The sequence below is a fragment of the Pomacea canaliculata genome, linkage group LG4 (assembly GCF_003073045.1).
Source record: "Pomacea canaliculata isolate SZHN2017 linkage group LG4, ASM307304v1, whole genome shotgun sequence".
NCBI lineage: Eukaryota > Metazoa > Mollusca > Gastropoda > Architaenioglossa > Ampullariidae > Pomacea > Pomacea canaliculata.
Genome location: NC_037593.1, coordinates 1,563,043 through 1,585,825, shown reverse-complemented (window position 1 = coordinate 1,585,825; position 22,783 = coordinate 1,563,043). Strand labels below are relative to the sequence as shown.

General features: G+C 50.0%; 1 protein-coding gene across 2 annotated transcripts in view; it reads right to left on the bottom strand.

Annotated features, from left to right (window-relative positions):
• The window catches only part of LOC112562339, a 50,303-nt gene extending 28,141 nt beyond the window's left edge, over positions 1-22,162 (bottom strand). The window contains exon 1 of one of the 2 annotated variants that reach the window (XM_025235556.1): positions 20,752-22,162. The gene's annotated coding sequence lies outside the window, so the exon portion shown is untranslated. The remainder of the gene's footprint in view (positions 1-20,751) is intronic. The other variant, XM_025235557.1, reaches the window with a different exon arrangement.
• Positions 22,163-22,783: the final 621 nt, after the last annotated feature.

Sequence of the window (22,783 nt, the reverse complement as noted above, 5' to 3'; positions counted from 1 at the left end):
GTGGAGAGCTTCCTAAGCTCCTGTAACACACCGGCGCCACCCGAGCGTGAAGCTGCCCAGCGCTCGGCCATCCTTCTTACGTCACGCCTGGCTTCCACCCTGACAGGTGTCCAACACTTGACTGGCAATGAAACGATGCCATGCCTCACCTGCTGCCACCCCTCGCACCCTCACCCCAGCCCCACCCTCCAGTCCTCGCGGCGTGCGCTTGTCACGTGATCGCCACAATGGCGGAGCAATTGAATTGTCAGGACAACGAATTGGCGGGACAAGGAAAGTGTTTTAGTTGCATCGAGTAATGTTTAACATCAAAACCACTTGCAATGGACGACAGCGCCGATTGTTTCTCCAGACTGATAAGAGGGTCACGTGACACCCGCGGGGCTGCGCGAGAAGGAGCGGGAAAAGGGGAAACAACTCCGCTGAAATGAATGTCAAAGGTCGCGCGCATGCCATTAACCGGTCGACAGCATGGCTGCGGTGAAAGTTTAAGTGAAGGTAATCGAAAGTGGGGATTTTTTTATTATTTTAATACACTTTAGCGGCTTCCTGTTGCTGCAAATTACGATGGTGGGAGGAAAAAAAAATGGCGTCGCACAGCAAACAAGGGGAGACAACCAAAAACGAGTCACGTGGTTTAGAGAGAACGTTGGTTACCTGTTTAATGGCAACTTCCGCTCGCAGTTCACTTGCAGGCAGATACAGACCTTTCATACCTTTCTCTCAATCGTTCCATTGTATCAGCGCGCGCCGTGAAAGCTCGGGAGGAGGGGCGGACTGCGATGGCGACCCCCGACCAGCAACTTGTCCAGTTCTGAAAGACCCCGAGATAATTTAATCGTTGATCCCAGCACTCGTCTTTTCTCCTCTTCCCTGAACTCTGCTTTTTCCCAGAACAAATTCCACATTAATAATAATAATAGACGCACGCGCACACGCGCGAAGAAATGAAGCCCTCGATAAAGCACGAGACGAGAAAAACAAAAGCTTGTATCGACGACAGCGGCGACCATCAACGAGGGGCGAACACGAAGAAAGGGAAATGGAGGTTAGCGGAAGGGTTAGCTGGGGTGTGAAAGGTATTTCCAGGTGAGTTCTGAGACCAGAGTTGAAAGCTTCGATCGTACTCACGGGTAGAAGAGAAAAGGTGCAGGTGATGCGGACCACGGAACCCGAACTCCGCCTTCATAACCCGAGGGTTAAACTTGATCACCTGAGGGTTAAACTTGATCACCTGAGGGTCAAACTTGATCACCTGAGCGCCACCTGTCTGCTGGCTCAACTCCACATTTCCTCCTACTCCACCGCCCTCCCACTGTCACACGCGGGTTTGCATACCCATGGGGTCAGTGTCTCAAAGGACTAGTCGGGTGCAGTCACATGATGGATATGACTCAGTGCAGTGTACGTGTCCTACCATCTCGGGTCGAATACCCGTATGTCATGTTAGAGACACATACCTGCAGGTCAAGGTTAACAACATTGACCTTAAGATTGTACGTGGATCGTGGATACATTTCTAGTGTCAAGGCCTCAACAGGTAGGGTACCTGGGATGCTATGTTAATTAGCTTATTGGTGTACACGCGTGACGTCACGGGTTGACCTTCCTGTACTACAAGGTGTTTGTAGGCGTGTATCTCGGGAACGGAAATAGACATTCACCCAAATGTGGGTAAACAGCATCTTGCACTGAGGCTCATCCTGTCATTGGGAAAAATTGGGAGTTCGATCACGTGACCTTTTCTACATCATTCCTAAGCCTCAAACCCACAAAGATCACGTGACTTCGTGCCTACTCAATGGCGATTTGGCAGATTTTTGTTTCGATTCAAACATCGCAGTGTGAAGACAACCTGCATCTTGAATGTTTCATCGTCGGGACAGACAAACGAATCGTCTAACCTCTCAGCCTCACCTTGCTGAACTGACACACAAGCGAGCAGACGGGAGGGGCGGAGGTGGTTCAAACCGTCAATAATGGAGGAGTCACGTATCGCCAAAAAATCATAATTTTCATGTCCATAATTTCTCTCAAAGCCTCTGAAGCGAAGATTTCCCGGGGGGAGAAAATCTCGTTTAAAATGCTGGACTACAATTATCAAGCTCAGCAACAGGAAAGGAATAAAAGACAAGGAGAAATAAAAGACCTTTATTCATCCCTAGAAACACAAATTCTGACAGGACACCGGCATGCTGCATGGCTGCACTATCTGCTGCAAGGAAAGGAAGAAACAAGTGCAGGAGAGAAAGTAGTTCCCGCTATGTGGAGTGCACGTGACACAAGTGACACACACCTGCCCGGCGGGAGAGTTGTCGAACTTCCTCTCAGCACAGATGGCGCTGCCTACATTTCCCTCATTTTCCCCCATTTTCTTTCTTTTTATTTTTCTGGTCTTTTCACTTTTTCCTTTTTTCTATTTTTGTCAAATTGAAACATTTGTCGACATCGCACCCTCGCGTGCACGGCGTGCACTTACAGGGGTCGTCAAGTGCAAGTCCTCGTGTTGCCGAGCGGAGGTCAGTACAAGACACACGTCAGCATTGTACACAGATAAGTGTAGGGGTCAAGTCTTCAGCCAATGGAGGAGCGGGGTCAATATGTTAATTAGAACATCTGTTGACGAGCTCGAGTGGAAACTTTCCGTGCAGGTTGATGTCAGCAGGCGTCTCCACAGCGGAAATGTTTGAGAAACAGCATCGGGCACTGAGGTTCATAGTTCATTACATCACAATGAACCTCGCTCTTTTGAAGTCGGACTTTTATGTTTCTATTCGTTTGTTTGATGTGTTTTTAACTCTAATGCTTGACACCAATATTTAGTGCCTGAGAGAAACGTCTTTTCCTCCCTCCATTGACCGCTGTCCATCCTCTGTATTAGTGTCATCTACAGTGTACACTAATCATCTTCTGTACTAGTGTCATCTACAGTGTACACTAATCATCTTCTGTATTAGTGTCATCTACAGTGTACACTAAACATCGTCTGTTGTCCATTCTCTGTATTAGTGTCATCTACAGTGTACACTAATCATCTTCTGTATTAGTGTCATCTACAGTGTACACTATTCATCCTCTGTATTAGTGTCATCCACAGTGTACACTAATCATTCTCTGTTCCTCATCTTTTTTCACCTCACCCATCGTGTTGTCCTCGGGAAAGAGGTCCAGCACAAGACGAGGTCTCGCTTCTAAAACTTCTTTCTTTTCTTTATTCTTTTTTTCTTTTTATCTTGTTTTGCTTATCTGTTAAATACTGATTCATTAGCTTATTTTTAAATTAAATATTTATTTTTTTTGCTGCATCCCCTTCACGGTGTGTGTGTGAAAGTGTCACATTCCCCACTGCCCATCATTAAATCGTTTGACGAGGTCGCACACTACTCATCTGCCAGAGACATATAACTGCCTGCAGTTCTTTCTCCCCTCAGGAACCGGTGGACTGTGTGATGAGGAATTTGAGAGACAAGAGAAATACAAAACAAAGGCTGAGCGCTAGAAGAAGTGTTGACGGTGTGGTGTGTAAAGCAATTGCGAGAGTGAGCGCGCGCAGTAATGAAAGGGCGGTAAATCACATTAAAAACATTGCGCGCTGAAATTTAATCCCCCGCGTATTCAGGCAACAAGCTTTGTTAGAGAATGTTACCAGTTAATTAAAGAAATGGCAGCGCCTTCTTCCGCACGTGGGGTGAAGGCCACCTGCGTGATCTGCAGGATGGCAACTTCGAGTTGCTTCCCCTCACGTCGGACGCACGTGCAGTTGCCTCCCCTGCAACCCTCCCCCACCCCCACCGGTGCATTCTCGTCAGAGGCACGTGAGGTATAGACACCGCCGCCCGCACACATTTCTTTCTGCCACTGCCCTCTGGCCACGCCCTCCTTTCCCAGCATGCCCTGGGGACCCGGAGACGGAAGTCCGCCTTGACGCATGTCAAAGCCGGGCTGGGTTCTTGTTTTCAATTTTTCTTCTTTTCCTGGCTTCGTTCATGCCCGGCATGTCTCATGGGCTCGCTGAAACTGATGTACGCGATCTCGCCAGCGCTCGGCCACAAAAACAAGTCATCGCGTTACATACGGGCTTCTGTGGCCTCGCGTTACATACGGGCTTGTGTGACCTCGCGTTACATACGGGCTTCTGTGGCCTCGCGTTACATTCGGGCTTGTGTGACCTCGCGTTACATACGGGCTTCTGTGGCCTCGCGTTACATACGGGCTCTGTGGCTCGCGTTACATACGGGCTTGTGTGACCTCGCGTTACATACGGGCTTCTGTGGCCTCGCGTTACATACGGGCTTGTGTGACCTCGCGTTACATACGGGCTTGTGTGACCTCGCGTTACATACGGGCTTCTGTGGCCTCGCGTTCAACGCCACATCCTTGTATCGTGTATTATCCGCGGCTTACATGGCGTAGCGTTACATCCGGGTTCTGTGGGGTTTGAATGATATGTTGTTGTTGTTGTTGTTGTTGTTGTTGTTGTTGTTGTTAGCGCCTGGTGACAGGTGGAGGCTGTGGCGAGTTTACAGGCGGATCCACCCGATAAACGTGTTCTGCGCATGGCAGTATGTCTGCCCGCCACGGGCACACAACTCTGGGGTCCATAGAGTTATCGTCTCTTTGACATGCGCGAGCTTGACCGGCCTGTAAGTAGCTACAGCCTCGACAGGAAATCCAGCCTTGCTGCAGGTCTGCTCTGTTCGTTACGCAGGGTTCAGGGTTAGGTCGGGGTCGGAGTTTACTTTTCTTGTCTAGCTTTTCCTCTGTCATTTCCTCAAACCCCACCGCCAGGTGGCTTCAGCCTTCAGCGACGTCATCAGCTATGGGGTCAGCATGGTGGTTGACAGAGGGTAAAGCTCTGTACTCAGGCCTTGTTGTCACATTCATATTTTGTGCCGAGGTTTGACGTGGGAAGTCACAGCGGCTCCTGTTGCCCCGGAAGTGAACCAATGAGTTGTTGTCACGATGAAGACGTTGTGAATGAGTGTGTAGACTGTAGACTGAGTGTGAGACTAAATGTCAGGGGCAACAACTGAGGCTGGGACTGAGCTGTGGCTAGGTGGCGCTGTGCACGTGCAGGGTGTGTGGCAGGCTTTGCTAGGATCAGGGTGGGCGGACAGGGTGGCTGGTGACTCGTTCCTGTGTCAATCGGCGTCTGAATGAGCGGACAAGTGCACAGACATGTGACTGGATGAGCAGGTTTACATCGCATAAACAACCTGACCTCACAAACAGCAGTGGGCAAGCACTCAAACACACACATAGACACACACATGTAAACACATATATAAATAAACACACACGGACACACACGAACGACGATTTTGTTTTGCGAGGACTGCTTGCCATAAATACCAGGGAGGAGATTTTGTTTTCGCCTGTAACTAGTGTTTAGTGTCACAAGACGAACACAAACATTTTGATCACGTGACACTCATCGTCCCTGTCACCTCCCCTTACTCACAGCCTTCCCTCCCCTGGTGTAGAGATGTAAACGACAATGGAAACATTCAGTTATGGCGGAATCTTCCAGATGTGTAGGAGTGTCAACAGCAGACGATTGAATGTCCACAAGAGTGCAGAACACGCTAAGTTGTCTGCCCCTAGACAGGTGTGAATAACCTCCAGGTAGCACCTGTTACCCTTCTCAGATATACAATATACACCTGTGAAAAAAAACAGGTCAAGCACTAAAGACACTGACCTCCAAAATGTTCATAAGTTCACTTCCGTTGACATGGCGACAGCCAATGGGAGAGCTCGACACATATAGACATATAGACATAGACATGTTGTCCAGACTACAATCATCGCGAGAGTTGAGACCACGTGTTAATTAGTTAATTAGTATCCATGGACACCTGTGACTGACACGGGGTGATCTCACGTTGCGCATGTCCGTGTATCAGGTGGGTATGTGGACAACGAGAGCGGAAGCGGGTATCTGTGTTTAAAAATCGTTTCCTGTGCCGAGCTCACCCGGGGATTTAAACAAAATGTTTTGCACCGGTGTACACCTGATGGCGGTGCATGGCTGCCGGGTGGAATCAATGGAGATCAATGTGTCCGGGTACAAAGACACTAAACCCGAGTGTATTTACTTTCGCCCTGAGAGAAGGAGGAACAATGGGAGTCGTGCGCACACCTGGATGTGAGTGACTGGCGGGTACTGGGCGAGGGTAGACTCCGACATGTTGACAGTTCCTACCCGGGCTTTGTACCCGTGTGTGCAGCTGACGTTGGCGTGGCTGTTGTGGAGGACAAGCTTGATGACTCATGGCGACGATGTGAATGAGAGAAGACGGACCACACCTTGTGCTCACTCTGTCTTTGCATTCATTAGCAGACATCGACGATCGCTGTTGACTTTGCCGACGACTTTTTGTGTTGTTGCGACCGTTGAACAATTTGCTGTACGTTGGCGAATCGTGTTGTTGTCCTTGTCATTGTCTCACAATCCACCCGGTATTTCCCACCTCTCTACCCGACAAAGACAGTCACCGCCCCTCGCCCACCTCGCTCCCAGACATCCCCGCGGTCTTCGTGATCGTCAACTTCATCACAACACCTGATCACCTGTCATCGTTCCTCGCATCCTTCGCAAAGTTGTCGCCTTTTCACTGGCCTTCGTGGCTAAGAGAATAAATATGAGTAGGTGTTGGGTATACCGGGTGGGAACGTGAAGATGCGTGCACCACGTGCACTGCCTTAGTGGGAGGGACTTGCCCCGGAGTTAAACACACGTGGGCAGGTGAGATGGTTAGTGGCAGGTGCACATCAATTCATCAGGTAGGATGGACACTGGGCCTGTTGACGGGTACACCTACCCAGACTGGCACAAAGATCATACTTCTGTGATGGCTGTGTGTACTTGGCTGCTTGATTGATCGACATGCTCTCATCATTTATTGATATCTAACAAAATCAAAACTTTAAACAGCGAGGATGTGCAAAAAGGGAAGGAAGCCACCCAGGCAGTACCCGCATCAGTTATAAAACGTCTGACAAACTAAGACGAGATATTGATGAGGTTTTTAATGGACATTGTCACACCATCCGCACTCGACAGCCACAGAAAATAAAAAGCAATTAGAGAGAGGATGCTAACTGTTGCTGACAATCGAATGTAGCCGACATGTTTGAACAAACGGACTACAGTGGGGTGCATCTCTCCCCTCCCGTCCCCTCCCCACCCCGCGATAATTGGTGTCCGTCCAGCCATCAACAAGCCTAACCCACGGCTCACCTCCCTCAGGGGGAACCCTCGCGGCCTCTGAGTGTGGCGCCCTCCTCTGGCGGCCATCGGGTGCTGATCGGTGCCACCCCACCACACACCCACCCCACCACGTGTCACGTGCAATGTAAATTGATTTTCTGTGTCTGTGACGAGAGGCGGGGTCACGCAGGTCAGTGGAACAAGAGAACAGCTCAGCGTGACGGAAACGGAAGTCGGCGTCTCGCGCAGACACGTGACAGCGCGCGCATGACCAATCACTGCATCCGACAAAGAGACTAAGCAGTCAACCACCCGCGACCTCCGCTGTGTCGGGAATCGCTGTCCTCCGTGCGGTGGAGGGTGGAGGCCGTCAGTCCCTGGCTTTGTCGCACTCGGCGGGTGGACAGCAGTGAGCAGTGTGTACCCGCTTCCCACACAAGGGCCGCTGACATGTCACCCGGGGTGGATGGCTGATGTCAGCGACCTACTTGAACAGAAAGCCACTTTCTACCCCGAATGTAGTTTAAACAAAAATCGATTCACATTTTTTTCAGGATTTAATTGAAATAAATGTACCCGACATCAGTCATAAGGACAGTATATAGCTCTGATATATTTACAAGGTTTGGGGTGTACAGGTAAAACGGATAAAATCAAGTATGCACTTTATCTGTCTTTACAAATACATACACATAGACGGGTATTTATGAGTGTAAATTCTCGCTGTACCCTTATGAACATTTGTGAACTAACAACACAACAACAAGTCAGAAAGGACCAATAGCAAGCCACCGGCAGCTCATTAAATGTTTGGATTGCATAGGAAAAAAAAAGGTGCAACCGGCGAGTTTCCTATTTTCCAGTACACGAGAGAAAAAAGTGCGGCGGAAGGCGGTGAGGAGGCCGCGGCTGCACAATGACGGTGGTGGCGCTGTCGTCGTCCTTCTGGCAACTCGCTTCCTCTGGAAGCAACGAAGGATGTGAAAACATTCCTGGCAGAGGAAGCGGACACTCAATGCCACCACTTACAAGATGTTTGCACAATCCGAAATTGTTTTGACATTTGACAGCAGTTGAGTGGAGGAAACGGTCTTGTGGCCTGAGAACCGTTACAACGGTTTTTGAGGTGATAAGAGAGACGAGTCTACAAAAGTTCCTTCAGTTTTCAAAACCTATTATTTTCAACATTTTATTTTTGGGGAAAGTAGATTAATGACTTGAGATTATTGAGTAGCGAGCCAACAGGTGAGAACACAAACACTCGATACTCACGGCACCAGATCCTGTGGACACCACGACTCCCCCTCCGTGTCTGTAACGGTCTCTGTAGTCGCAATACAAAAGAAAGGCTTCCAGATGCAAAGAAGAAAAAGTTTGCACAAAGCCTCCCAGTTACAACAGCCACAAAGGTCGTCTGGACAGCTGCAACCGGCAGCGGGAGATAATCTGTGATAATCACCATTCAGCCGCACAGCTCGCCCTCTGGTGGCCGAGGGCATAAAGATTGTTTGTTGTCTTTTGGCCAAACAGCTGTCTGCCCTCCGGTCTCGCTCGTCCTTCTCATGATCTGAGCGCTTTCACACCTCCTTCCTCTTCATTCATTCTCTCTCTCTCTGTGTTCATTCGTTCATTCCAACTCCGAGATCTCAGGTTCTTTGGATGGAATGACGGACATGAGGTCCGTTGAAGACCTGAGAAGACCTGACACATCTGGAGTGTAAAGCCACTAACGGAATGGCAGACAGCAGACGACATAAAGACAGGGTGAGGAGGGGAGATGGCGGGTACAGTCACTTCAGTCTCGAGAGCCGCCTAACCTCTTGGCGCCAGTGATTACAGCTCACTCAGCGACCTGTTGAGAGGTCAAATGACGGAGGAATGAGGTCAACAATGCCTTCCAGTAAATAATAAAAAAATGAACAATTTAAAATGTTGACACAAATAGCTTTTTCGCCGAAAAATATTGAAATGTTCGTAAATATCACGATAAAATTAAACGCTGACTCGAGTGAAAGCTCAAAGCTGCTGGAAAGTTACCAGACTGTCTTTGGTTTTGTTACGAGGCTCAGTGTGGTGTGAGAGGTGTGTGACATGTGAGAGATGGAGGTGAGAGGTGTGAGAGGTGAGAGAGAGGTGAGAGAGAGGTGAGAGAGTATGCTAATCAACCGTCGCCAAGGCAGGAGCAGGAAGTGGTCTGTACACCATCTTTAAGGCTGAAAGGGACAGACATTGTCAGGAGGCAAGTGAGACTAAAGAAAGTGAGTGGAGTTCCAACCTGCACCACCACCACAACAATACAACAATCACCACCACCATCATCATCACCAGCACAACAACACAACAACCACCACCGCTGTCTGCATGTTTTTACTGAAAGACTGAGCTGCGAGGGACGCATGCTGAGCCACGTGACCCTAAAGGTCGCCAGCTCTTAGCGACTCATTAACATCGTCGGTGTCAGGTTGCTAAGGACGAGCAGACATCAGAAGTGTTTCATCAGATAGAGATGTCCTTTCCTCGTCGGAGCTGAGGATGATGACTATGTTTGAGCTGAAGATTGATGAACATATTTTTTGTCCTGTCCTCTTGACGACTGACTCCTTCCTGTCTTCAGTGTCGGGTCTGCGGACAAAGTTTGTCATAGAAGGGTTTCGCTCTACCGCCTCCATCTCACAAAGTTTTGTTGTCTACATTTGTTGTGCACAACAGGTGAGAAGCGGACTCATGTGTGAAGGATGCCGTGAGTAGGAGAACTCCATGACTGCTGCTGTTGACATCTCCTGTCTCCGGGCTTCACACCTCAGCAGCACCGTGACCACCACTCAGCTGTTCCTCCCACAGACATGACACTGCCCTCCTTGTCCTCACCTGGCCACGTGGACATTTGTTGTCTGCCGTGCTGGTGTTTACTTTCAGCATTATCTAAGTGATGCATTGTACCTCCATGTTTCTTCCAGCCACCCACCAGTCCCTCTCTGTCACTCACTTTCTCCACACAACTGTGTCTCCCGCTGTCTCTAGCCTCATGGCCCCCCACGTCCTCCCTGTCCCTCCCTGCAACTCGTCTTTCATCCACATGATCATCTCCATCCGCCACTGAACACAAGATGGAGCACATCAACCGCCAGCATCTGAATGGTGAGAGATGTTTTATCATCTGTGAGATGTTTTTACCCACAATTCCCCGGTGCTCATTCCAGTCACAGCCTCACGTGGTCTGTCAGCTGAAAAATCGCGGTTATGAAGCGTCCGACATCAAAGACGACGGCAGCGAAGAAAAGTTGAAAACACCTGCCAACCACCTTGCGAGAGTCTTAACGAACCTAATGTCAGTAATGATCGTGTCTTCCAGAAGCTTCTCTCCACTTTTTCTGTCCTGTGCCGAGACAAAGCCGGGGACACGTGTTTATTTGTGTTGGAGGGAAGGACGACGACAGTGGTGACGCCGCCTTCAGTCAATCCATACAAGTTACAAGTTTCTGGTGTATTCATCCACACTCTCCTCAAAGTGAGGAAGAAATGTGCTCTTGACATTTCATAAACACAGACGAGGCTAAAGTCGTTTTATGCACAAAATGGCGGTAAATGCTGCCGCACACGTCAACGACTTTTTTTCTCAAGAGGAAGCCTTTTCATCCTCGCAATTCTTCCTTCGTGCCACAGGGCGGGAATCAATAGACTGTAACCGAGTGATGCCTCCTTCCCCTGACACTCAGCCCCGGCCATTGTCCACCCGCATCGCCCTCGGCAGTCAACTCTTTTCAAAGAAACCTTTTCCATTATCCTAAAGCTGTGCTAAAGGTCTATCATCTTCATCATCGCCATAACCATCGTCGTCATCATGTTGTTCATATTGTTCACGGTAAGCATGTCTTTCTTTATTTTCATTCTACGGTGGATTTTATTTCTTTTTTTTTTGATGTTTTGATTGGTTTGCTGTAATTTTATTTTTATCACATATCGAGCTTGTGTCGTGGGCGCTGCAGGTGGCGCTGAGGCGGAGGTCGTTTGACATTCGTTTGTGTCGTTTTGATGAGCTTCATTCTTTGGATGTTTATGCCTCCTTTTAGTCGCTCATGCTTAGGATTTAATGGGACCTGGGGAAGTGGGGTGGAGGTAGGAGAGAGAGAGATTAAAACGAGAGACGACAGAAGGATGGGTAATCAGCTCCACGCAGAAACCGAAAAACGGTCAGCGAATGAGATTGAGGGAGGAAAAAAGTGAGTGAGGGATGAAAAAAAGGACAAAGACGAGTAGAGTTAAAAAAAAAATTTAATTGTCGCCACCGCCAACTCCACCGCCATCATCATCACAGACACCGATGATATCGCTTTGTCGAGACAAGTGCATGTTCAATGTTTTATGTCTCCGTGGAAACATTCTAATGGAAGCACTTGTGAAATGTCTGTGAAAAGATACATTCACATCCTCTTGTGGACAGGGAGGGGCGGCGACTGGTGTTCTACACCGAGCCAGCAGCTAAGATTGTATCACGGCAGGCAGCCAGCCCTGTACACAGATGTCACGTGCAGAGAAAGAACAGCGTGCCCGAGACGAGAGGTGAACCCAGGACAACCAACCTTCACTGTGTTGGTGACACGCCTACCGCTGAGCCAGACGATTGGCAGACGATTTTTCCAGATTAACTACTAACTACTAAAACGAGGCAGGTGTATACAAAGCTTCCGGTTTATTCACATTTCAGATTAACTACTAAAACGAGGCAGGTGTATACAAAGCTTCCGGCTTAGACACATTCTTTGTTACGGCTCGCCGAGACTAACAGGAGAACTTGGCAAGAGGCTAAGCGTTGGTCTCGGCAGACAGACAGCAGTCCACCTATACCCGTCCATCGGGTGGCCGCCAACTCTTGTCCACCCGTGTTTGTGCAGACTGCCATGTTCCCACTACTGAGTGGCGCCACCTACAGGCTGGTGTGAGAGTCCGCGCATGTCTCCAGGCTCAGTCCACGAGGTGCACCGCCAGTCAGTGGAAGCTCGGGACCAACATGGCGCGAGATCCCGCGAGAGAGAGAGAGAAAATGTTTTATGGTTGGCGTAACACGCGCGGCGGAAATACAAGCCCGAGCTCGGGGACACACGTCACGTGACACTCCCCACCTCCTCCCTGAAGACTCGTTAGGTGTCGGGAGGCGAGCAGACGAGTGCTCCGTCATAAAAGTGAATGACTAGAGTCTAGTCCACCATACTAAATATTGTCCGTGCGGCGACAGCAGTCGCGATCCTTGGTCAGCACCGACCGTCTGGTAGTCTGCGAGACTATAGCGCCATCTCGCGTGCTGCTAGGACGTCACGTGACTTGTGTCGGGATTGTATAACGCGCGCGTGACGAGTGTGTTTGTGTGTGTATGAGTGTGCGCGCGAGTGTGTATGTATGTGTGTTTGTGTGTGTGACTGTATGTGTATGTATGTGTGTGTGTTTGTGTGTGTGTGTTTATGTGTGTGTGTTGGGGTGTGTATGTGTGTATATTTGTGTGTTTGTGTGTTTGTGTGTTTGTGTGTTGGGGTGTGCGGTCCTAACAGCAGCAAGCCAGGCAAATGTCGGAAGCGCAAACCAGAGAGCGAGTGGGGCTTCTGCCAGCGGCCACAAAAACCGGAAGTGATAAATCTCGGCCATAAAGTTGCTAATGGTGGGTGAGCGAGTGAGAGACAGAGACGGAAAAAAGGAAAGGGCAGGTAGGATATAAAAAAAAAAAAAAGGGCAACAGGGGGACGAAGGCGAGAGAAAGAGACAGGGAGGTAGAGAGAGAGAAGCAGACGACACTGCTGCAGGACACGACAGTTTAAACAAGAATTAAGAAGATGGACGATGAGCGTCGTAGAGAGAGAGAGCAGACGACACTTGGAGGACATGACTGAGAGAGAGAATGGTGTAGGTAGACAATGAAGGGACAGATGGAAGGGGTGAATATAACAAAAAAATAAGAAGCCAGCCGGACACACAAACCCACAGAACTTAATCAACACACACGCGTGCCCACATCAAAAAAAAAAAAAAGGAAAGAGGGAATCATAAAAATTTCTCTTTCTGTAAGTAAATATTCAATATTATTACGACACATTCAATATTATTGCTGTCAACATCATCTACGTGTGTGAGAAATGTCGGATAGAACGGTGATGAGATCAGTCATCTCCAGGTCAAAGGTTGCGTCAGGTAGAGCCCTCTACTAGCTCCCCCACTCACTTCAAAATACTTCTTGTCAAATACTCATTTTTTCTTTTCTTCTTTTAACTTTTTTATTTGTTAATATAACTCTGTGTTGGAGTGTTGCAGGCCGGCATTACAATCCTCCAACAATTCTCTGCTACAGCAACAACAACAAGAAGTAACGACAGGGCAAACAACAGCAAACAATATTAAGGTGGACAGTAGCCACAACCCTGACAGTAACACGTGTCGGGGTCACACCAGTCTCAAAGCGAGGCTGGGGGTTACTTGACCCTCCCCCAGGTTGACACACGGTGGGATACACTCTGTAACCTAACGGTCCGTGCCGTCTGCTCTCCCTCCCGTCGTCACGTGCTTGTGATGCCTGCGGGAGGTAATGACCTCCAGAGTGGCGGTCCTTTAATCCTCAGCGCCGCCGCGCGATGAACCCGCAATCACTCGCTCCCTCCATGCGTAAGATGTCTTTGGAGGGAAGACAACTAATGATGTTTGATGAGTGATCGCGCAGTTCAAACCACGCGGCCACGCGGCGCGAGACTTCTTGAGCGGGTAACGACCGACGGCCTGTCGCTTGTAATAAAGGTGGTTGTGACGAACTCAGACGTTGGTCGTGGTTGTGTCACGTCATCATCATCATCATCAGCAGCAGCAGCAGCATCGACATCAGCCTCCCCGATCAGTTGATGTGGTTGGCGGGAGAAAGAGTACACGCACACTGACGAGCACACCGACATGCATGGACGCGAGAGTGCGCGTGCGCCAGAGGTGCGCGAGACGAGTGACAATCAAACATTCATGGCAACCAACGTCCTCGCGACCCTCCACGCCACACATCCCCCACTAACACGATTCTCCCTCTGGATCCATTTGCATGGCAACCACTGACCTCGTGTCACCGTCCAAATGCCATCAAGCTGGAGTGGCGGCCCTTGCTGGGTGGCGCGAGGACGTGCAGCGGGACCTGCTCGCGCCACCCGTAGTCCCACCCCACCACCCTCACACCCTGGACTCCTTCCCTAATGTCTTTACAAGCAAATTCCACGAGCAACTTCTTGAGAGCAATTGGAGAATATGTGTGATTGCACGATGATTGTTGCTGAGGGAGGAGAGGAATGATGATTGTTGCTGTATGGGGGGGAGAAGGATGATGGGGGGATGCAATATGGAGGGCGCCGAGTAAATGGAGTTATTTTGCGCTAAGCGGTCTGTAGGCCCTGATCCACTTATCTCAGTTTATTACCATTTTAATGACAAATTTTGCACGCGGGAAAAGTCGTTTGTGAGCGCGGCTCAGCCGTGAGGGTGTGGACGGGAGGAGTGCGTCTGAACGAGGACGGCCAGCTCTCGGGAGGGAAAGGTCAGCCGCAGCCCGGACTCTCGTGTCAAGCGCATCTGAACAAAGCAGCGGGGGTCGGACTGCGGCGTCTGCCACAGAAAAGTTCCACTTCAGCAAGTCGTCGCCGCCGCCACAAGGTGGCGCTGTTGTGTCACGTCGCTCGCGAATTAACAGGCGGAAGTGACATTTCTCATACGTCACCAGCCACAAGTGACCTTTCTGTACGTCACATCACACGGCGGAAGTGACATTTCTCATACGTCACCAGACTGGGAATTTTTTTCATTCGTCACCGGTTAAGACGGTTGTCAAGACCAACAATTATCTTAATTAACTCTTTGCACAGATATATATATATTTTAATTCAGAAGCTTTAGTGACGTTCTCGAAGCCCTCGCCGTGAGAGGAGGCTGGAGGACACGGCAACTACAACATTGACCAGCGAGGGCAGGAGGAGGATGCACACGGCACCAACGGGGACATAACTCTCTGGACTCCGGTAATCTACTAAGCTGCTATGCCAGGACGCGCGCTTACCTCCCTTGTGTATTTCCGGCCAAAGGTTTGGTAAGCAATGAGCATTAATAATGCGTGGCCGTCTGTCCGCGACCCACAGGTCACACGCGCGGGATGCCAGGCACGACTGGTCCGGGCAACGACATGCCAGCGGTCACGTGTGTGACAGTCACGTGACTCGCACTTGCAGTCACAGTCATGATCACGTGATTGTCCGTCACAAGCAACTCAGTTGAAGATTAGTCTTTGTCGAGAGCGGAAGCTGTAAACGCCTCCATGTGGCAGACGACCGAGGCTTGAACACTTGATTAACAACGGCTACCAGCGGGTGAACGACGCACAGAACACACGAGCAACAGTCTTTCTCTTATTCCGTGGTGGTGGTGGTGGTGGTGGTAGTGGTGGTGGTGGTAGGGGTGGGGGTGGTGGTCACTGATTGCTGCAGGACTGACGACAGGAGGACAAAGAGTTGAGGTGGCCGGCGGCTGCAGGAGGAAGGAGAGGGCGAAGGTAATGAAGTTCACGGAAGAGTAGTGACGAGGCAGTAATTAACTTTGAACTCATCTCCATCCCCACCCTCCACCCACGGTGACACGTGATCAAAAAAAAAAACTACAGAAAATATCTGCCAGTCAAGATTGTGAATACAAAACACCAGACAGACAGGTTTTGCTATACTCACAGCAACAATGGTGTCGTGTGCACACAGCTCTCACTAACCGTCTTGCTGTCCACCCGATGTCTGCACCCCGGGTGTAGTGAGGGCCCGGCCTCTACATTCAACTAAATTAACGGCTTTGTGTCGGCTGCTCGGGTGGACGTCCCAGTCGCCAGCAAATTTTATGGAACATGTTACCTTCCCTAGGAGTGTCTCCTTTCTTCTCTCCATTTCCTGGAGGAAGGAGGACAAAAGAATTGATTGGACGAGCAATTGTTGTCGTCCTACCATCTCAATCAAACGATTAAAACCCTCCGACCTTCTCGACCTTTCGCTCGGCGTGACTGGTACAGACAGGTCGATAGCCTCCCAGTGGTCAGTCACTACCTCCCCCTGCCCCCCGCAATTAAATGATTAATCAGCCAACACCGCTTTCCCCGCTTAAGTCAGAGGCTATGACGTCACTTCCTGTGTCATGCAAATGAGCTGGGAGCGTGCCAGACACGAAGGGCAGCGGGTTCGGGTGTGGAGAATGGAGCACGAGGGGGGGACCTCAAGAGTTTCTTGGCTGTTGAACATTAATGTCACATACATACTCGTTAAGCCTGTGAGTGGCCTCCCTTGATGTTTCTTCTCCGCACTTTGTCTGTTGGCTGGTGTTGTACGGCTACACGAGACATTATCTCGGCGTGTCAGTGTGTTCGTGCATGCGTTCCTGCGTTAGTTTTATTTTTAAGATCAGATGGTACCACTGGGTCCTTCGGCTGCTCGCCAAACTCTCGAGCGGCCTTTTAATCGCCAGGGGGAGACACAGGTGATGCGTGACGACCTTTAGCATGTCGCTGATCCCCCGTCCGGACACCTGGTTGTGGGCGGGTACACTCGGGGTGTGAATGAGTCGGGTACCCCGTCAGCCGCCGGTATGCGAGCGCTGCTTTCTCATCGGGTGGACACATCGGGGTGGTAGTAACATCGACAGACGGGGTGCAGTTGATGAAGAGGTCGCTAGCCAGATCCCTCAGTCCTCGCTGTACCCGGATCATGAGATCCCCCGACTCCCCCTACATCTGTGGATCCATCGCTCCACCTTCTCCATTCGCCCCTCCCCGTCTCCTCCTCTCACACAGGTGAACAAAGGAAAGATTGATTTTACGGGGAAAGACAACAAGGGACAGAGGTCAGCGGGTGCAGTGCACGCCGGCAACACCATCGGCGGCGTGTTTACAGTCGGTGGCCGAGGGTTGTTGAACAACAGCAGTTAGCGCTGTCGGGTGAGCAAGGAGTGCAGGAGTATCGGCGGCACTCCGTCACGAGCTCTCGTGGCGCGTGGAGAAACAGTGGCGAGCAGCGGCTATCAATGGCTGTTAATTGGCCGAGCAATTACCCATGATGCCTCAGTCCGGACACCAGGCCAGGGTCCTTGACGGTGAACACGCTGATGTTTGTATTTTACCTCGCGCACCTTCTCACCTTTCACATCCTGACAGAGCGGGAGGGGCTTTGTGTGGAAGATCACAGAAAAACGAGTGTAACGAGAGTTTTATTGTGAAGTTTCAAGGCCTGTCCGCCATCACGTGACCCTGGATGAGGAAATGTGAGCTTCCCATGACAACAGATTGTTAGAGGAACATTGTGTGTGGCGGGTAGAATGCCGGGTACATTGTCAGGTACATCCGTCAGTGAAGTTTTTACTCAATGTCCTATAAACAGGCCTCAGCAATGATCAAACATTCTCACAGACACACGAGCTCCCAGTGGGTGTCGGAAGCACAGACAGAAAAACTCCGCCAACTGCCAACTGCGGACGAAATGTGAGTGAAAGGTCACAAATGTCAGTTACTGTGGCAACACCTGAGTTAATGTACTCACGACAAAAAGACAAATGTCAGTCAGTATGACAGCCCGCACCCGCCATTGTTGTCGTGGGTACAGGCAGTGCAGTCAGTACCCGGGGTACAACACCCGCCGGCAACCTGAGCTCACATGATTGTAAATACATTTCACAGGGGATGGAGGGGAGGTGCACTACAGGTGAGAGGAAACATTGCAGTAAAACAGACAGACAAGTCGACAGACCAGCAGACAGAAAGACAAAAACATAGAGAAAGATAGACTGACAAACAATTTGACAGACTAATAGACAGAGAGCGAGAGAGAAGGAGATAAAGAAAAAGAAGAAAATAGGCAGACAGACCAGCAGACAGACAATAGGACAGACCAGCAGACACACAGCTTGAACACACCAGCGCCATGATGGCAAGAAAACAGAGGACGATAACCGGATGGACGATCACAGAGAGAGAGAAACTAAGTTTGGCGGGTAGTAATGCACTTACAGAAATAAGTAAACATTCACTTTTGTGGATTAATTCACCATTTTATTTTATTTTATTTTTTATTTATTTATTTTATTTTATTTTTTTGTCGTGTAGTGATGTTCCTTGTGATCTCTGAGTGTACATCAGCAATTTACTGACAACATTGCGAGTTGTTGTGTTTAGACAGAAACCTCACAGTAAGTCCAACGGTCATCATAAACATCTCATGGCCGCCAACACCCACGATGTCAGGATGACAGTCAGGGTTAGTAAGGCCGGGTGGTTGGGGACAGACTGTCAAACACACATCCTTGTTGCTTCAAGTTTGAGAAAGGCCGACTAAGTTGAATTTGTGTTTTATTGTTTTGGTCTTAAATTTTGTTTCCACATTTTTAATTTTAAGTTTAGTATTAAAATGGGTTTAGTAATTTGTATCAACATGCGGAGACAGCAACAGCGACAACAGAACCCACAGACCTGATGTAGCAGTCCCCAGTTGTAATCAAAATCTCAGAAACCTAACAAAAAGCCAGTAAAGCTGTCAAAGCCCAAAGTTCTCAACACAAGTCTGATAAACTGAGTTCACACACTTGGCACGAGGCTAACCCGAGAGCTGTAAAGCTAACTAATGAGCTTGTGTCTCACCACACACAACAAAGCCGATCACACAGCTGCAGACGCGCTAAGTCTGGAACTCCAACCTCCTAAGTCTTAAGCTCATAAATCGGACCCCAGACCCCAGACCCCGGGCAGCAAGACAGAGGAGAGACAGTCCAGGGTGAAGGTTCACGTCGACTGACTCCAGTCCCTGAGTAGTTTGCACATCAAGAACATCGGTGGTCTCACTGCCACCCCGGGTGTACACAGGAGGGGATAAGACGGGTGCAAGAGACCGGTTTCACAGGAAACGGTTCTAACAAAGCAGGAAGTGGCGGTTACAGCATGAATAATGTTGTCAGGCGCTGATTGGTTAATTTATTTACAGACGGACAAACTACTTTCTTCTGGCTTGTAGCAGGGTTACACGGAGCTGCACTAACAGCTGGTAATGCACTTGTAACAGGGTTACATGGAGCTGCACTAACATACAGCTGGTAATGTACGTGTAACAAGGTTACATGGAGCTGCACTAACATACAGCTGGTAATGTACGTGTAACAAGGTTACATGGAGCTGCACTAACACTCAGATGGTAATGCACTTGTAGCAGGGCAGCTGCACTAACAGCTGGTAATGCACTTGTAACTGGGTTACTTGGAGCTGCACTAACAGCTGGTAATGTACTTGTAACAGGGGAGCTGCACTAACACATTTTTGTGCCGACAGAGGGCGCCCCTATACCCCTCCAGACCGTTGGTAAAGCTCCCCCTCCCGTCCACAGCATCACTTAGCAGCTCAAGTGTCTCCCACAATCCTTCACGCCTTGACACTTTTACTGACACTTTTACCCTCATAATCACTCATTACTCTCATTACTGTCATTACCAGGGTGTGCTGACACGGGCAGCTAACTGCCAGCGATAAGGAGGGCGCCACTTGTTGCTAAGGCAGGTGAGCAGTTTTTACCTGCACTACTCTGGCAGCGGTGAGTTTTTGTGAGTCACGTGACGTGAACAGTTTGCCTGCAATCCATCATGGCGCAGAGGTGTTGCCAAGAACTGTCACAAAATCTTTTTTTCCGCGATTTCCAAACAAAAGGCAGTTTTGTGCGGCGAGCTGTTTACTGCAAGACACAGAGGGTAGTCTGTGATGGGGGGGGGGCGGCTACAGTTGATGGAGAGAGTGTAACGGTTTGTGAGGAGGTTGTGTGACGGTGGAGAGAGAGAGGAGAGACTTTCAGTGAGAGCTGCTCACTCTCATGTCCGGGATAATGAGAGCTTTAGTCTCTGTAACTTGAGTTTGTATAATGTTCCTGTAGATGTGTTCAGTTTACATGTCTAAAGCTTTGCCTTCACCGTCTTCACTCAAAATGTTCCAAACTTACAGGAATCACATGATCGTCACATTTGCATAAAATATATTTATATCTACGTACTGACTAGACTGCTGCCATAAATAAAGTGGCAGACCTGTCATGACACATCTAACCCTTGTTATTCCCTAAAACTGACTTAAAATATGTGATACACAGTGTAATGTGTGACTGGCAAAATATGTGATCCTGTGTGATGTGATGTGTGATGTGTGATACATACGTGCTGTGTGTACAGACGTATCGTATGCTAATCACTCGGTGATGGAGGAAGCATCAACATTATCCTTTTATCGCTTAAATTAAATTAATTACACATTTCAGGGACAGACTGACGTTGCAGAAAAAACGTTCATGAATATTTTACACCACTTTCGCCTCTGTGTGACCTTTGCTAACCCCTCGTGGTGCCGAACTCGTGAGGATTGTGCTGACATCAACCGACAACAACTGTCACAAAGTCCCGCTACGTGTGAAGTGAACAGTCGAGTCGGAGACGATTGCCCACGCATGCGCCGAGAAGGTAAGTGAAGTAGCGGCACTTACCTGACGTCAGAGAACTCCATTCATAGCGAGCCTTGTGGAGGGCGAGAACCACGGGCACGTCACGAGCGTCAGGGAACGTCAGAAGTGTCGGCGCGAGCAGCTGTCGCAGCAGCTTATCACTGGGGAGATGCTACAGCCTCAAGACAGTCCGGCTCATTAGCCTAGCCACGCCCACCCATCATCATCACTACACCTTGCTACAGTGGGAGGCAGCGCCAGTCGCTGCTGCAGCTCACGACGCCTGTTGAGTCTGCCACTGACGACAGCGACGAGGGGAAGAGGAGGAGAGGAGGGAGGAGGAGGGCGGAGGTATCACTTCCACGACGTCGGCGTCAGTTGTAAGTTTTGTGGGCTGCAGTGTGTGGGCCTGTGTGGGTCTGTGGGGGCACGGTGGGAGGATCTCTCACCTGAAATAGTTTGTCAGTCACACGGCATCGGGTGGTCGTCGTTCACTTTTGTCAAAGTGTGTGAAGAGTTTGTTGTTCGCTGTGATCGCCGTCAGACGTGAAAGTGAAACTTCCTAGAAATGTGAGCGTCATGAAGTCGTCGTCATCATCATCATCAGCATCTCACCGACGACCGGCGATGATCTCCTCAAACATCAGACCTCATCAACAAGTTTGCATCTCTTGTGGTCCAAGATGTCCGGTGTGGAAGGGTGTCCCGGCGAATGTGATGGGAGGCCGGTGAATGTGAAGATGGTGAAAGTGATCTACAGCCACCTCGTGTGATGACGGGTGTGAGTCGGGGACTGCGCACGCGCCTGGCTGCTGGCCGCTGGGTTGTGGCGGGGACGGACGTGCACCGTGAACACCGCGCGACTGCCTTAGCCACACCTTGCAGCGGGCTTTAGCAGCATCCTCCACGCCAGCCCCTCCCTGCCCTCCCCTCCAGCCCCTCCCTCCCTCCGCCTGCACGCTGCGTGCAAAACGTCGCCGCTGCCTCCCACCACCCGCCGCTGTTGCAGTCGGCGTTGGCAAGTTGGGCAGGCGCTGGTGGTGTCCTCTCATTTGTCCGGTAGTCGCTGTGGTGGGGAGGGGGAGCTGGGGGAGCCGAGTCCCGCGCGCCGCGCCCGCCCTAAACTTCCAGAAAGCTAATCAATGAGCAGACGACTTTTCATTTGCAGGAGGAGGGAGGTAGCAGCAGGAGGGAGGTGGAGGGGGGGGGAGGCTGTGCACCATTTTCCGCCGTCATCCGGGGTTTGTCCTCTAACTTCTCTGTCTTCACAAAGTGTTTTCTCGTCACGTGACCCGTACACGTACAGCCCTCGCGCGTTGTTCTGCTCGCAGTCCACGGACCGTGAAGCCGAGCTGCGAGTGACTGACGGTTGTCATTTATTCAGATAAGAATAACAGTGATGCTGCTATAAATCGCGAAAAGATGCAAATAGATTGTTTTATTCCTCCTTCATACAAAATGAAACACGTTATCAGTCCTGGCGCTGCTGTAGTCGTTGAAAGAATGAGTCCACGTGAGCTGGGCGAGCGTCACAACGGCTGCTTTTGTCTACAACATGGCGAGGAGCTGGCGAGGTGCAAGTGTGGATGGAAACAAATACTTTACAAGTCACGTGAGGCGTGGATGTCTGAGGTGTTTACACCTGCCGCCCCTGACACCACCATTGTGACGTCACGCTACACTCGGTGCTCGCACTGTCCGCGAGAGTTCACCGAGACTGTGTCCGGACTACGACTACAGTATCATTGTGTTTACACGCTCTTCATCTCACTACACTCTCCATTCTTCATTAATAATGACCCCGGTCATCAATGTCTGTCATTAATTACAGATCGTGAAGACTCAGCATGTTTGAGGTCTTCAGATAGTCGGGATCGGTATCAGGACGTCAACCAGCGGCGTGAGCGTCACGTGACGTACTGAGCTGTAAGATGTCGACGTGTCCGTCAAACCAGTCAACAAAAATAGTTTGTCAGACCAAGCAAGCAATCAAACCAGCAAACTATTCAAGCCAATCGCTTGCTTCTTGTTCCTCCCTCGCCCCCACTGCCTCCTTCCTTCGTCCCGCCATCGA